General features: G+C 55.4%; 1 pseudogene; it reads right to left on the bottom strand.

Moving 5' to 3' along the window:
* Positions 1–435: 435 nt before the first annotated feature.
* LOC125123894 (foot protein 1 variant 1-like) lies at positions 436–10,265 on the bottom strand (annotated as a pseudogene).
* Between the last annotated feature and the right edge of the window lie 3,052 nt (positions 10,266–13,317).

Here is a 13,317-nt window from a genome sequence, read left to right as displayed (position 1 = left end):
TACAAACTGGCACAAGTACAGAACATCGGACTGGCGTAGCCTCGCCTCCGCAGCGCGTAGAGAGCACAGTGCCCCACCATGAGAGGGCGCACGTTTGTCGAAAGACACGTGGAAACGCCGAGGAAGATTCGCCGCATCCTGAACCGGATCCATTTTTGCGCAAGCCCCCAAAATACGCCTTAAAATGTAAAAGCAGGTGCGACTCATCCACCCAACACAGTTCATGAAAAGTCCACCAAAATAAAGAAGAATGTGTACAGAAGAGACGGATATACGAAATAAGCCGGATACAGACTATGCCCGCCCTGGGGTCGGTTCCAGCCCGGGAACGGTGAACGCTGACGGGCGGGCGAGAACTGCGCGCCGCTGCCGTGAGAGAGAACCTTCGTGGGCCCTGGCACCCTCCCCGCCAACTGAAGACCATGACCCGGCATCTTATTCAACAAAGGGCAAGCCTCGTGGGTGCCCGTGGCCAGCCCCGGGCAGCATGTGGGGCGCCAGAGCATCGCACAGGTCAGAGCAGGGTGCCGCCTCCCCTCGGGGCTGCAGGTCCACACGCAGAAGGCCGGGCCGTCCGGCTCCTGGCCTCAGGGACACAGAGCGAGGCACCCCTGCACCCCTGCCTCTTCTCAGCTTGCTACACGTTCTCCCAGAATAACTTGCACGTTGACTGGCGTTTTTGTCTAAAGGATCTCACGGCAACGGCGCTCTGCCCTCTGGAAGGCTGTCCAGGCCTCGCAACACGGGCTCAATATTTTAAGAATTCTAAACTCTATCTTGGAAAATTCAGAAGAGAAATCGGGACACAAGGAAGACACCAAAAGTGCAGCCAGAAGTTGCTAAGGTACAAACCTGCCCTTCTTTTTTTTTTTTTTTAGGCCACACCCACAGCCTGTGCATACGAATGTTTCAGCAAAGATTTAAGTGTCCCACTGATTTGACGTGAAAATACTGACGAGGCCAGAGGTGACACAAACACGTAACAGGCTGCCTCACGAGGATGCGCCTCACACCCGGGTGGGTGCGTGTCATTAATTAAAGGAGAATGTGAGCTCCTGTTGTGGCTCGGCCAGTGAAGAACCTGACGAAAATCCACGAGGATGCAGGTTCGATCCCTGGCCTCGCTCCATGGGTTAAGGATCCAGCGTTGCCGTGAGCTGTGGTGTAGGTCACAGACGCGGCTCGGATCCCATGTTACGGAGGCTGTGGCTGTGGCTGTGGTGCAGGCCGGTGGCGACAGCTCCGATTGGACCCCTAGCCTGGGAACCTCCAAGTGCTACAGTGACGCCCTGAAAAGCAAACAAACAAACAAAGCAAGTCTCAAGCAGCCGCCATAAAGGAAATACTAAAACACCTTTCTCTCCTCCCTTTAGAAAATAAAACTATAAAATTGTTATCATACGAAGAGGTGATCAAAGGCTATGGGGACAAAAACACCGTGGGGAAAGGGTCATGCGGCGGGGACGGCACTGAGGCAGTTTTAAAAAATGAGGTTATTTTCCCAGATGTGTTCGTGTTTCCGGTATTTGTCACGTCTTTAAATCTGTAACTTAGTGTGGTTTCTTTTCGTATTCTGATCGTAAACTCTAACACACGCAGAACCTCTCTAGGTGGGGCCTCCAAAATCAGAGGACGTCTACAGACCTTAAAATCGGGAGTTTCAGCTTGAGACGAGGCCAGATTCCATTTCAGCCAAGTGATGCTTCTGCACACAAAGCAGCGGGCCACGCGGCGCGCTCTGGTGGCAGATGTGAGTATGGGCGCGCCTGGGGACAGGGGGCAGCCCCGTCCTCAAGGCCCGACCCCCGCCTCCTCTGGGACGACGCTGCCAGTGAAAAAGCCAAATGGGCAACAGAAGAACATCGGGGCCCAGTTTAAAGCAAGTTCTCCAAAAAGCTGAAGCCTGCACCCCCGAGCTGTTCCAGGGCCCGGGGAGGGCAAAGGCGGGCGGACACCTCTGTGTAGAAACAGACCCCCCACCCCAGTGGAAGCTCGGGCCCCAGAACCTCTCGGGCGGGGATGCAAAGGCTTCACCTTCCCTTTCGGCTCCACTCCGCCTCGGCTTGGGGGCGCGGCCACAGCAACGCAGGATCCGAGCCACATCTGTGACCTACACTGCAACGCCTGATCCTTAACCCACTGAGCAAGGCCAGGGATCGAACCCGCAACCTCATGGTTCCTGGTCGGATTCGTTAACCACTGCGCCACGACGGGAACTCCTAGATTTTAATATACTTACATTTATATTAAAATACAAAAATCTTTTCTAATTGATCCCCCAAAATCATACTTGCAGGAATATAAACCATATAAAAGATGCGTGAAACCTCTTAAAGACGTATAAAATGAAAATTACAAGACAGAATTGGAAGAAATTAAAGAGGATTTAATACATGGAAAGCTAGCTCACGTTCACGGATCTGATTGCCCAGTGTTGCAAAGACGTCCATTTTCCAAAAGTCAACCGCTGCTTTTAACTCAAATCCCAGCAGATCTTTAGTCTGACAAACTACCCCGAGCAGGAGGAGTGCTGGTGAGCATTCTTCTCCTGCTCACAATCTAGGGAGGAAGTCTTGTGTTTCCCCTCTTCCTCTGATGCCTGCTGTCACGTTTTCTCAGAAGAACACAGGCATTCAGTCACCACGAGTCTCCTGCGTTTCTGGGCATCTCTTGAGAGAGACGCCGGCTGCCTTTTGTCCTAAATCATCTTTACACGAGTCTTTGTGGAGCGACCAGCCCCGGGAGACGGAGCTGTCTCCCTCGCAGCGAAGAGCAGGCATGTTTGCTGCCTGTTATAAAAGACGCAGCTTCTCAAAGCCCAGGGCTCCGACCTGTTAAGGGACCTCAGTGTGCGCAGGTGGCACATGTGCCACCCTGTGGGCACCGGAGCACGAGGAGCTGGCGTCCAAAGGTGGGTCCCTTGTCTACAATTGCACTGTGAGCGATAAGCACCTCTGTCTCTGACCCAAGAGCCTCGGATCTTTCACCAGGATGCGTGGAGCGGAGACAGTCTAAGCTGTGGTTTGCAGCTCAGACACGTCACAGCTCGTGAGCTTCACCATGTAAAAAAGCTCCCTCCTTCTGCTTTTCCGGGAGCGTTTTAAAAGATGAACGGCTACTGGGTTTGGTTTAAGGCTCACTGTGAATTTGTTGACACGACCGTGGGCTTTTCTCCTCTACTCCACCACTGCGGTTAATGACATTAAGTCTGTTTTCAAAGGTTAAATGAACGTTGGATTCCCGGGGTGAAGCTTTGTGAGAATTTTAAAACTGCCTGTGCATCATTTCGATTTTAAAAAATTAAAATTAATTTTTATGAAGCAAGTAATACAATTAGTATGAAAAAAATGGAATTTAACGGTCTTCTAAATAAGCTGAAAGGAACCAGATGTGGGGCCCTGGGCTTGCTTACTGCGTGCCACCTGCTTCCGCCACACAGGTGGAGGCCAAGAAGCAGACACCCGGGGATGTTCTCTGGACTCTGCTGGGGTACAGACCCGGGCCATCCCATCCAGTGCCGCTTGTGACGGCAAAACGGCAGCTGACCGGTTACGAGGGAGGCCAAGGGAACGATGACCAGGCAGAGCCGGGGACCTCGTTACAGGGACCAAAAGAGGGAAGATACTAAATTTGGAAACTAAGAAACCAGATGCTGCCTGAGTCAATGAGAGGACAGGACAAAGAGAATAAACACGACACAGACAGGAACCAGGAAGTGACCATGTGCCCAGGTCGCCCCTGACCCTGGCAGGTATATAGAAGCCCCCGGCCCAGGAGGCGCCACACCTGAGCCCTCCCCTCTCTCTGCACCTGCTCCTCTGACCGACTCCACCCTCCACTCACCAGAACCATGGGCTGCTGTGGCTGTTCCGGAGGCTGTGGCTCCAGCTGTGGGGGCTGTGGCTCCAGCGGCTGTGTGCCTGTGTGCTGCTGTGTGCCAGCCTGTACCAGCTCCAGCTGTGCCAAAGGGGGCTGTGGCTCCTGTGGGGGCTCCAAGGGGGGCTGTGGCTCGTGTGGGGGCTCCAAGGGGGGCTGTGGCTCCTGTGGCTGCTCCCAGTCCAGCTGCTGCAAGCCCGTGTGCTGCTGTGTGCCAGCCTGTGCCTGCTCCGGCTGTGCCAAAGGGGGCTGTGGCTCGTGTGGGGGCTCTAAGGGGGGCTGTGGCTCCTGTGGCTGCTCCCAGTCCAGCTGCTGCAAGCCTGTGTGCTGCTGTGTGCCAGCCTGTGCCTGCTCCAGCTGTGGCTCTTGTGGCTGCTGCAAGCCCAACTGCTGCCAGTCTAGTTGCTGCCAGTCCAGCTGCTGCCAACCTTGCTGCTCCCAGTCCAGCTGCTGCAAGCCCAGCTGTTGCCAGGCCAGCTGCTGTGTCCCCATTTGCTGCCAGCGCAAGATCTGAGCTGCTGATCCAGACCTCACATTATTCCAGCCAATCCAGGCTCCCTGGCCATGAGTGGCGACACATCCCAACCCCCAGGGCGCAGCCTGCGTCCACCCCTCCAGGAGTGACGCAGCGGAATCTTCAGGACCGGGGATCCTCGTCCACACTTGCTGGTGGAGAAGGGGTCCCCTCCGCACTCGTCGAGCCGGCTGAGGATGCGCTGCCACACTCACAACCCGGGAGACGCTTCCTCCTTGACAGCTGGGCTTCGCCACCTGCAGGCTCTCCGGGGCTAAGTGGCAGAAAGCCCCACCGCCCCTCAGGCTCCGAGTGGGGATCCTTCCTGGCCTCTTAAGCTCAGTCTCCATTCTCAGATAGCCTGGGGGCCCAGATCCCCTAAACACCCTTCCCTCTCCCTTGACGCCAGCTCGTCCCGATTCTTAGTCTAGCAAATTCTACTCTGGACTTTGTGAACCCTCTAAATAAACAAATCCTCAACACCAAGCTTTGTCTCACTGTGATTCCTACAGCCTTTCTCAGAAGAAACGCCCTCAAGCTCTGGGGCACCGTCATGGGCGCAGAAACCAGGCCAGACCCACTGGCAACACTCACTGCACTTGGTACAAGCCCAGCTGTTCCCTCTGCCCCTGGAGTTCTTGGTCTTTGTCCAAGGAAAGGATACTGACCATTCACAAACGTTATGGACCAGGCTGGTTAACACAAAATTATTCATAAGAGGACGAGAATGGATATACACACACACACACACACACACACACAATGGAGTATTACTCAGCCATAAAAAGGAAGGACATAAAGCCATGGGCAGCAATATGGATGCACCTAGAGATTCTCATACTAGGTAAAGTCAGTGAGACAGAGGAAGACAAATACCACAGGATATCGCGTATACGTGGAGTCTAAAATATGGCGCAGAAGAACCTGTCTACGAAACAGAAACAGATGCACAGACGGAGGGAACAGACTTGGGGTTGCCCAGGGACGGGGAGTCTGGGTTTAGCGGACGCAAACTATCGTATGCAGAGTGGAGAGACAACACGGGCCTCCCGTGCAGCACAGGGAGCTCCATTCGATTCCCCGAGATAACCCGTAACGGGAAGAATAGGAAGAGGAAGGCGTACGTGCGTCGGAATCACTTTGCTGAAGAGCGGAAATTAACACGGCCTCGTACATCTATTACGCTTCGGCCCTTTCCAAAAGGGGGTGAAGTTAGCCACCGCCTAAACTGAGTGACTGCATCTTGTTTCTATGACACAGGACACACCCTTTAGGGGGGCATTCCGGCAGCCAGTATCAATGCTCGTGGGACACTTGCACATTGGGGGCTACAATGGGGTCTTGTTATTATCCAGTAAAAAACAGCCGGGGTGCAAAGGGTTACAAGCACATGACCACAAGCATGTGTGCCCGAGAGACGGGGGAGGTGGAGTTCCCTTAACATTTTTAATTTTAAAAATGAAAATTACAAATAAAGTTTGTCATAAAGTTTGTGACCCAGAACTTTGCGAAACAGGCAGAACTGGGACACGGAGCGCGTCCTTTATTCCGAGGTGGGTGGTGGTTACCCAGGTCCAAGAATTCAATGAACGGCAAACTTTTAAGGCAGGAACACTTTCCCACCTCAAAAAAAAAGGGAAAAAAAAGCAACAGGCTGAGCTATAAGGAAATTGTGCATGTCCTTAGGTCACGCAGGAAGAAGCAGATCGCACGGAGCCCAGTGTTGGCCATACGGGGAAAATCACTGGCCTGGTCTCACCAGATACAGAAACAGGTGCCTGCTCCCCTGGCTTCCTGAGACGAGCAGGCACCCGTGGTGCCAGGCCTCGCTTTTAGTCTTTTCCGGGTACGCTGCCCCTGCAGGAACCATCGGTGTCGACCCAACAGAAGCGCTGAGACGCTGCTTCGGAGAGACCGGGAACCGTCTGTGCGACCTCGTCCCGTCTCCCGCAGACGCAACGTCAGGAGAATCTTCGTGGCCACCAGACCGGCCCAGGCCAGGACCCCTGGCAGGAACCACAGAGTCTGCCCCAAGGGTGGTGGGTGTCAGGGGGGCTGCAGAAGGACGGGGGTGTCCCAGGGGCACCGCGGAAGCCGCTCGACTCAGGAGCTCCAAGCCAGCTCTCTGCGCTCACCACTAGCCAGGTCAGCTTGTAGGGAGCCCAAACCGACGGGGCAAGAAGAGCTTTTCAGGACACGGCACGGGGCCAACCGAACACCTGCGCACGGAGGTATGGACCTGGGCCTCACGCCACCCCACATACAAAAGCGAACCCAAACCAGGCCCAAGACTTTCAGAGCTAAAACTGCGAAACTCTTAGAAGAAAACATGGGTGTCAACCTTTATAAGCCGAGATTCGGCAAAGAAAGCTTAGATGACGACACCAGAAGTGCAAGCAACAAGAGGAAAACGGGGAGTTCCCGTCGTGGCGCAGTGGTTACCGAATCCGACTAGGAACCATGAGGTTGTGGGTTCAATCCCTGCCCTTGCTCAGTGGGTTAACGATCCGGCGTTGCCGTGAGCTGGGGTGTAGGTTGCAGATGCAGCTCGGATCCCGTGTTGCTGTGGCTCTGGTGGAGGCTGGCGGCTACAGCTCCAATTGGACCCCTAGCCTGGGAACCTCCATATGCCGTGGGATCGGCCCAAGAAACAGCAAAAAGACAAAAAAAAAAAAGAGGAAAACGGATAAACTGGACATCAGCAAAAGGCAAAACAGCTGCGCTTCGTCGAATACGCTCCCATGAAAGCAAAACAACAACCACCCAGCAAGGGCGAAAATGTGTGCAGATCCTGCATCTTAGAAAAGGCTTGCTTGAAATATGCGTCTTTTAGGCGGAGGGGGATGGCCAGTGATTTCCTCTCGGGAAACTGAAATAGAGGGAAGCATCCTCGACGTGACAAAGAACAGATACGAAAAGCCGACAGCCAACATCACACACAACGGGAAGAAACTCAGAGCTGTCCCGCGGAGGCCAGAAACGAGGCAAAGGTGTGCTCTCTTTCCGCTGCTCCCCACAAGACAAGAAAAGACTGGCGGAAGGAGTAAAACCGTGTCTGTCCACAGACGGCATGATAACCTATGTCCAGCGTCCAGGGTAATCCACACCAACAGTAACGACAAAACTCCTGAAACCAACGTGCAATTAGAGCAGGGCTGCAGGATACACGCTCGATGTGCAAGTCGGTCGCTCTCCTAGGTACCAGCGACGAACAAGCAGAACTGGAAACCCAAACGTGGGAACATCTGCGTGAGCGCCCCCAGAACTGAACCTTCTTAGACATGAATCCAACAAAACATGTCCAAGACGATACGGGGAGACTATGAAACACTCAGGAGCAAGGTCAGAGGGCCACGGGCAGGAAGACTCAAAAGTGTAAATATGCCAATTCTTCTAAACTCGGTCTGTGGTTCATTGCGGCTCCAGTCGAAACTCCGGGAGGCTATTCCGTGGTTATCAACAAACTGAGGCCAAAGAGTCAACACAAGGTTGAAGGCGAAGAACTAAGCTGGACGGCTGACATTAGGCCAATGGAAGACTCGGGTAAAGCTCCGATAACCAAGAAAGTGGGGTACTGGTGAAACAAGGAGAAACAGATCAGCAAAACAGAGAAGCCAGAAATAGACCCCCATAAATACGGGCAATTGATCTTTTTCGTCGTGGTTGTCTTTTTTCTAGGGCCTCACCTGCAGCATCTGGCGGTTCCCAGGCCAGGGGTCCAATCAGAGCTGCCGCTGCCGGCCTACGCCACAGACACAGCCACAGCCACGCGGGATCCAAGCCACGTCTGCGACCTGCACCACAGCTCACTGCCACGCTGGATCCGTAACCCGCTGAGCGAGCGCAGGGATCAAAGCTGCGTCCTCACGGATACCGGTCAGAGCTGTTTCCTCTGAGCCACGACGGGTCAACTGATCTTTGACAAAAAAGCAAAGGCAGTGCAGCAAAGGCGGTCTTTTCAACAAACTGTACTGGAACAACTGAACCCCCACAGGCCAAAAAAGGGACTCTAGACACAGATCTTACACCTTTCACACACACACACACACACACACACACATTCAAAATGAAACACAGACCTAAGTGTAAAATACCAAGCCATAAAACTCCCGGAAGACAGCGTAGGAAAACCCTGGGGGACCTTGCGCGTGGCCGTGATTGTCCAGATGCAACACCAAAGGCACAGTCCTTGAGAGAAACGCCTGATGAGGAGAGCTTCGTCCAAGGGAAAAACTCCCGCTCCGTGAAAGACAAAGTCGAAAGAATAAGAGAAGTCACAGACTGGGAGGAAGAGGTGCAAAGACCCATCCGGGAAAAAGGACTATTGACCAAAACGGAAAGAACCCTAAACCTCATCAGCGATGCAATAAACAGCCCAACGTCAAGAAGAGCAAAAGACCTGAGCGGACACCTGGCCAAAGACGAGGCATAGGTGGCACCAGCATAGGAAGAGGGGCTCAGCACCGTACGCCATTTCACAAATGCAAGTTCAAAAGACAGCGAGATGTCATCACACACCTGTGAGGGCGGCCGAAACCCGGGACGCAGATGACGCCAAGCGAGAGCAAGACAGAAACGCCCGCCATTGCGGGCGGGAACACGAAAGAGGACGGCCGCTTTGGAGGACAGCTGGGGGTGTCTTGCAAAACGAAGCACACCCTCACCCTCGCACGCCTTGGAATTGACCCAAACGAACTGAAAGCTTACGTCCACGCTAAAACTTACAAACGGATGTTTTCAGCAGCTGTATGCATAGTTTCCAAGATAAAGAGGCGACCCAGGCGTCTCCAGGAGGTGGACGGGCCAACAAACTGCGGTCCAGCCCAGCAGTGGCTGTCACTCAGCACTAAGAAAATAAGCCACCGAGCCATGAAATGACATGGGGCAAGAGTGCAAGGGTCCTGGGCACCTCGTGCTCAAAAACGGTGAAAACGAACCCAAGGGCCATCGGGACGTGCGGGGCGTGGGGACAGGGGAACACCCGGGCTTCCCAGCGCTCGCGTCAAGCTGCTGCCCTGCTTTCGGTCACTGCGGGAAACGGTCTAGTGGTTCCTCTAAACATTAAACGTGAAACCAAGTGGGACCCTGCAGGGGCTTCAGTTCAGGTCCCCTCCCCACTTGCCCCACCTCCTGTCTGTAGCAAGGCCTTCCCCAAGTTGCAAAGAGCAGACTGAATCAGAGAAGTGAGAAAATGCAGAAACAAAGGACGAGGGTCAAGCAAGACGCTGTCACAGCTGCTGAGCCATCAGACAAAGCTGAGGACCTGGTCCCTCCTCCAGGGCCGTAGGGCACATCCTGAGCCGCGGCCTTGGGCGGTTTTGCACAGACGGACGCCCCCACCTGGTGGAAGCCGTTGACTGCACGCTGACCCCCAGCCGGGAGACCCCAGACCAGCTGGAACCAGAAGGCGGAGGACCGAGATTCTCAAAACACCACCTGTGACCTCACCACCAACCAATCGGAGATTGGGCGCGAGCTGATCACCCCCCACCCCAGCCCACCTCACACGGTCTGTAGAGACCCCTCCTGGAAGCCGCGGGGGAGTTCGGGGCTGAACAGGAGCTGCCCGCGCGCCTTGCTTGCCCCCCACTCCCGAGGGCGCCTGCAGGAGATGCTGCATTGTCCTTCACCCCAGCCCGGTGTCACTAGATGGGCTCGGCTGTGCGCTGGGCCGAGTTTGGTTCGGTACCAAACAGAATTACCACACGACCCATCAATTTCGCTGCTAGGTACACGCTCAAAACTGAAGCAGGGCCTCCAGTGGGTATTTGCACACCCTCATGCTGGCGGCGTGGTCACAACTGCCAAAGGTGGACAAGCCCAGGTGTCCGCCCACGTCTGCACACTCCCTTTTTCTCGTATCATCTTCCGTCATGGTCCCTCCAAGAGGGTGGACGTAGTTCCCCGTGCTGCGCAGCAGGAGCTCATGGCCTGTCCCCTCTAACGGGAAGGGTCTGCATCTGCCACCCCCACACTCGCCTCCACCCCACGCCCTCTCCCTCCCCTTGGCAACCACGAGTCTGTCCTCTGCGTCAGTGAGTCTGCTTCTGCTTCGCAGACGCGCTCACTTGCGCCATATTTTAGATTCCACAGATACAAATGTGGAATGGTCTTTGTCTCTCTCTTTCTGACTCCCTTCACTTAGTCTGAGAATCTCCAGTTGCATCCATGCTGCTGCCAATGGCATCATTCCATTTTTTATGGCTGAGTAACATTCCAGTGTGTGTGTGGGGTGTGTGTGTGTGTATCAATCTTCTTACAGAACTAGAACAAACTATTTAAAAATTTGAATGGAAACACAAAAAAAACAGAATAGCCAAAGCAATCTTGAAAAAGAAACACAGCACTGGAGGAATCGGGCTTCCTGACTTCAGACCGCACTACAAAGCTAGAGGAGCCCGGAGTCCATCGACAGAGGAACGGAGGGGAAAAATGTGGCCTGAACACCCGATGCAGTATTATGCAGCCCTGAGAAGGAACACAGTTCTGACACAGGCTGCCACGTGGGTGAGCCTCGAAGACATTGACGAAGCAAGCCAGACACAGAGACGAGCAGTTACTCCACCGTCACGAAATGTCTAGACTGGGCGGATTCACAGAGACAGGACACAGACCCAGACCACCGGGCTGGGCGAGGGCGGTGGGCGTCCGTGCTCAGAGGGATGGCGTTTCTGCCTGCAGTGGAAAGATCTAGAAGCGGAGAGCGGTGATGATAACACCACAACTGCTCCCGAGAGATCACACACTTAATGTGCTCGAGTCTCTGCTCTGCCTGTTGCACCACGATGCCGCGGTCGCTTTCAAATGGCAGCTGGATGTTAATACACCAGAAATGTTGTTAGAAACGGAGACCCAGAGGAACCCCGAGGAGAGGGGACCCCAGAACTGGGAGTCAACGGGGCCGTTGTCCCCTCGGCTTGCGCCACGGGCCGATGCCCGGAGAGCAGGCGCTTCAAAGGCGCGTGCAGGCAAGGGAGGCCTGGGCTTCGGGCGGCGCCCAGTAGGGAGATGAGCTCACGCCCAAGAATGGCGAAGGTCCTAGGCCCAGAAAATGCCAGAAATGGAAAAAAAAAAAAATTGGGTGTTCCCGTCGTGGCGCAGTGGTTAACGAATCCGACTAGGAACCATGAGGTTGCGGGTTCGATCCCTGTCCTTGCTCAGTGGGTTAACGATCCGGCGTTGCCGTGAGCTGTGGTGTAGGTCGCAGACGCGGCTCGGATCCCGCATTGCTGTGGCTCTGGCGTAGGCCGGTGGCTACAGCTCCGATTAGACCCCTAGCCTGGGAACTTCCATATGCCATGCAAGCGGCCCAAGAAAATGCAAAAAAAAAAGAAAAGAAAATGCCAGAAATGTAAGAATTCTAGAAGTCACTTTCCATTAATAACTACAAAACAAAATGGCAAGAGGTTAAATTTAGAAACAGGATAAAGAGGATGCTGGACGGAGCCAATGAGAGGCCAGGGACAAGGACCATGTGTCCACACACACACACACACACACACACACAGTGTGCCCCGGAGCAATGGCACAAACAGGAAGTAGGAAGTCAGTATGTGATCAACCTGACCCTGGCAGGTATATAGAGGCCCCCGGCCCAGGAGGCACCACACCTGAGCCCGTCTCCTCTCTCTGCACCTGCTCCTCTGACTGACTCCACTCTCCCCTCGCCAGAACCATGGGCTGCTCTGGCTGTTCCGGAGGCTGTGGCTCCAGCTGTGGGGGCTGTGGCTCTAGCGGCTGTGTGCCTGTGTGCTGCTGTGTGCCAGCCTGTGCCTACTCCAGCTGTGCCAAAGGGGGCAGTGGCTCCTGTGGAGGCTCCAAGGGGGGCTGTGGCTCCTGTGGCTGCTCCCAGTCCAGCTGCTGCAGGCCCGTGTGCTGCTGTGTGCCAGCCTGTGCCTGCTCCGGCTGTGGCAAAGGGGGCAGTGGCTCGTGTGGGGGCTCCAAGGGGGGCTGTGGCTCCTGTGGCTGCTCCCAGTCCAGCTGCTGCAAGCCTGTGTGCTGCTGTGTGCCAGCCTGTGCCTGCTCCAGCTGTGGTTCTTGTGGCTGCTGCAAGCCCAGCTATTGCCAGTCCAGTTGCTGCCAGTCCAGCTGCTGCCAACCCTGCTGCTCCCAGGCCAGCTGCTGTGTCCCCATTTGCTGCCAGCGCAAGATCTGAACTGCTGACCAGAGTGACTCCACTCTTGAGCTCCCGCGGCTGTGACCCATGAGCCTTGTCCTCTTCAGCAGGAAAGGCGTCGCCTGGGGCTGTGGGTCCTGACCGAGCCGGGCACCCACGTCGCGCTCTCTTCCCGTCTTGCAGCCCCTCCCGCCCAAGGCTCCGCCTGCTACCCTTTCTTTCATCTGCAGCTCGTCGGCTGTGAGCCTGAAGCAGCCACCTGTTCCCTCACTGAGCTCCAAGGACCCATCGGTGCCGTCAGGGCCAGAGACCTCCCCGGCTCCCACTCCCCGTCACCTCCCTCCTACCCCTGCAACACCCCCCCAGTGGCGGCTGCTTCAGGACCCCCAGGAGGCAGCCAACGCCCCCGCCCTGGGGCGGCCCTGGACCCCCGACCGTCTCTCGGCGCCCAACACCCGCCCACCCCATCCTCTGCGCACCCAGGTCCGCCCCGGACCCCAAGTGCCCTTAAATAAACACGCTCTCCGACACAAGCCTCGGGCTCACTCTGACTCTGTTTTACTGCCTCGTAGACGAAAAACCAGGACACACTCCCTGCGAGTGGAAACCCGTGACGGGTGAGGACATCTACAAATGTCCTCTCGGAAGGTGTCCTAAAGGAACAAGTCCCGGCTGCGCCCCAGAAGCAGGTGACCCGGCAGCGGCAGGTCCTTACGGGCAGAAGCGAGGCCTTGGGAGCTCCCCGCAGGTACGGCGGGTGACCTGGCGATGGGGGAAAGTCACACCCACAGGCTGGGCGCAGGCGGAGCAC

The sequence above is a fragment of the Phacochoerus africanus genome, chromosome 4, assembly GCF_016906955.1.
Source record: "Phacochoerus africanus isolate WHEZ1 chromosome 4, ROS_Pafr_v1, whole genome shotgun sequence".
NCBI lineage: Eukaryota > Metazoa > Chordata > Mammalia > Artiodactyla > Suidae > Phacochoerus > Phacochoerus africanus.
This window is presented reverse-complemented; position numbering and strand designations above follow the sequence as displayed.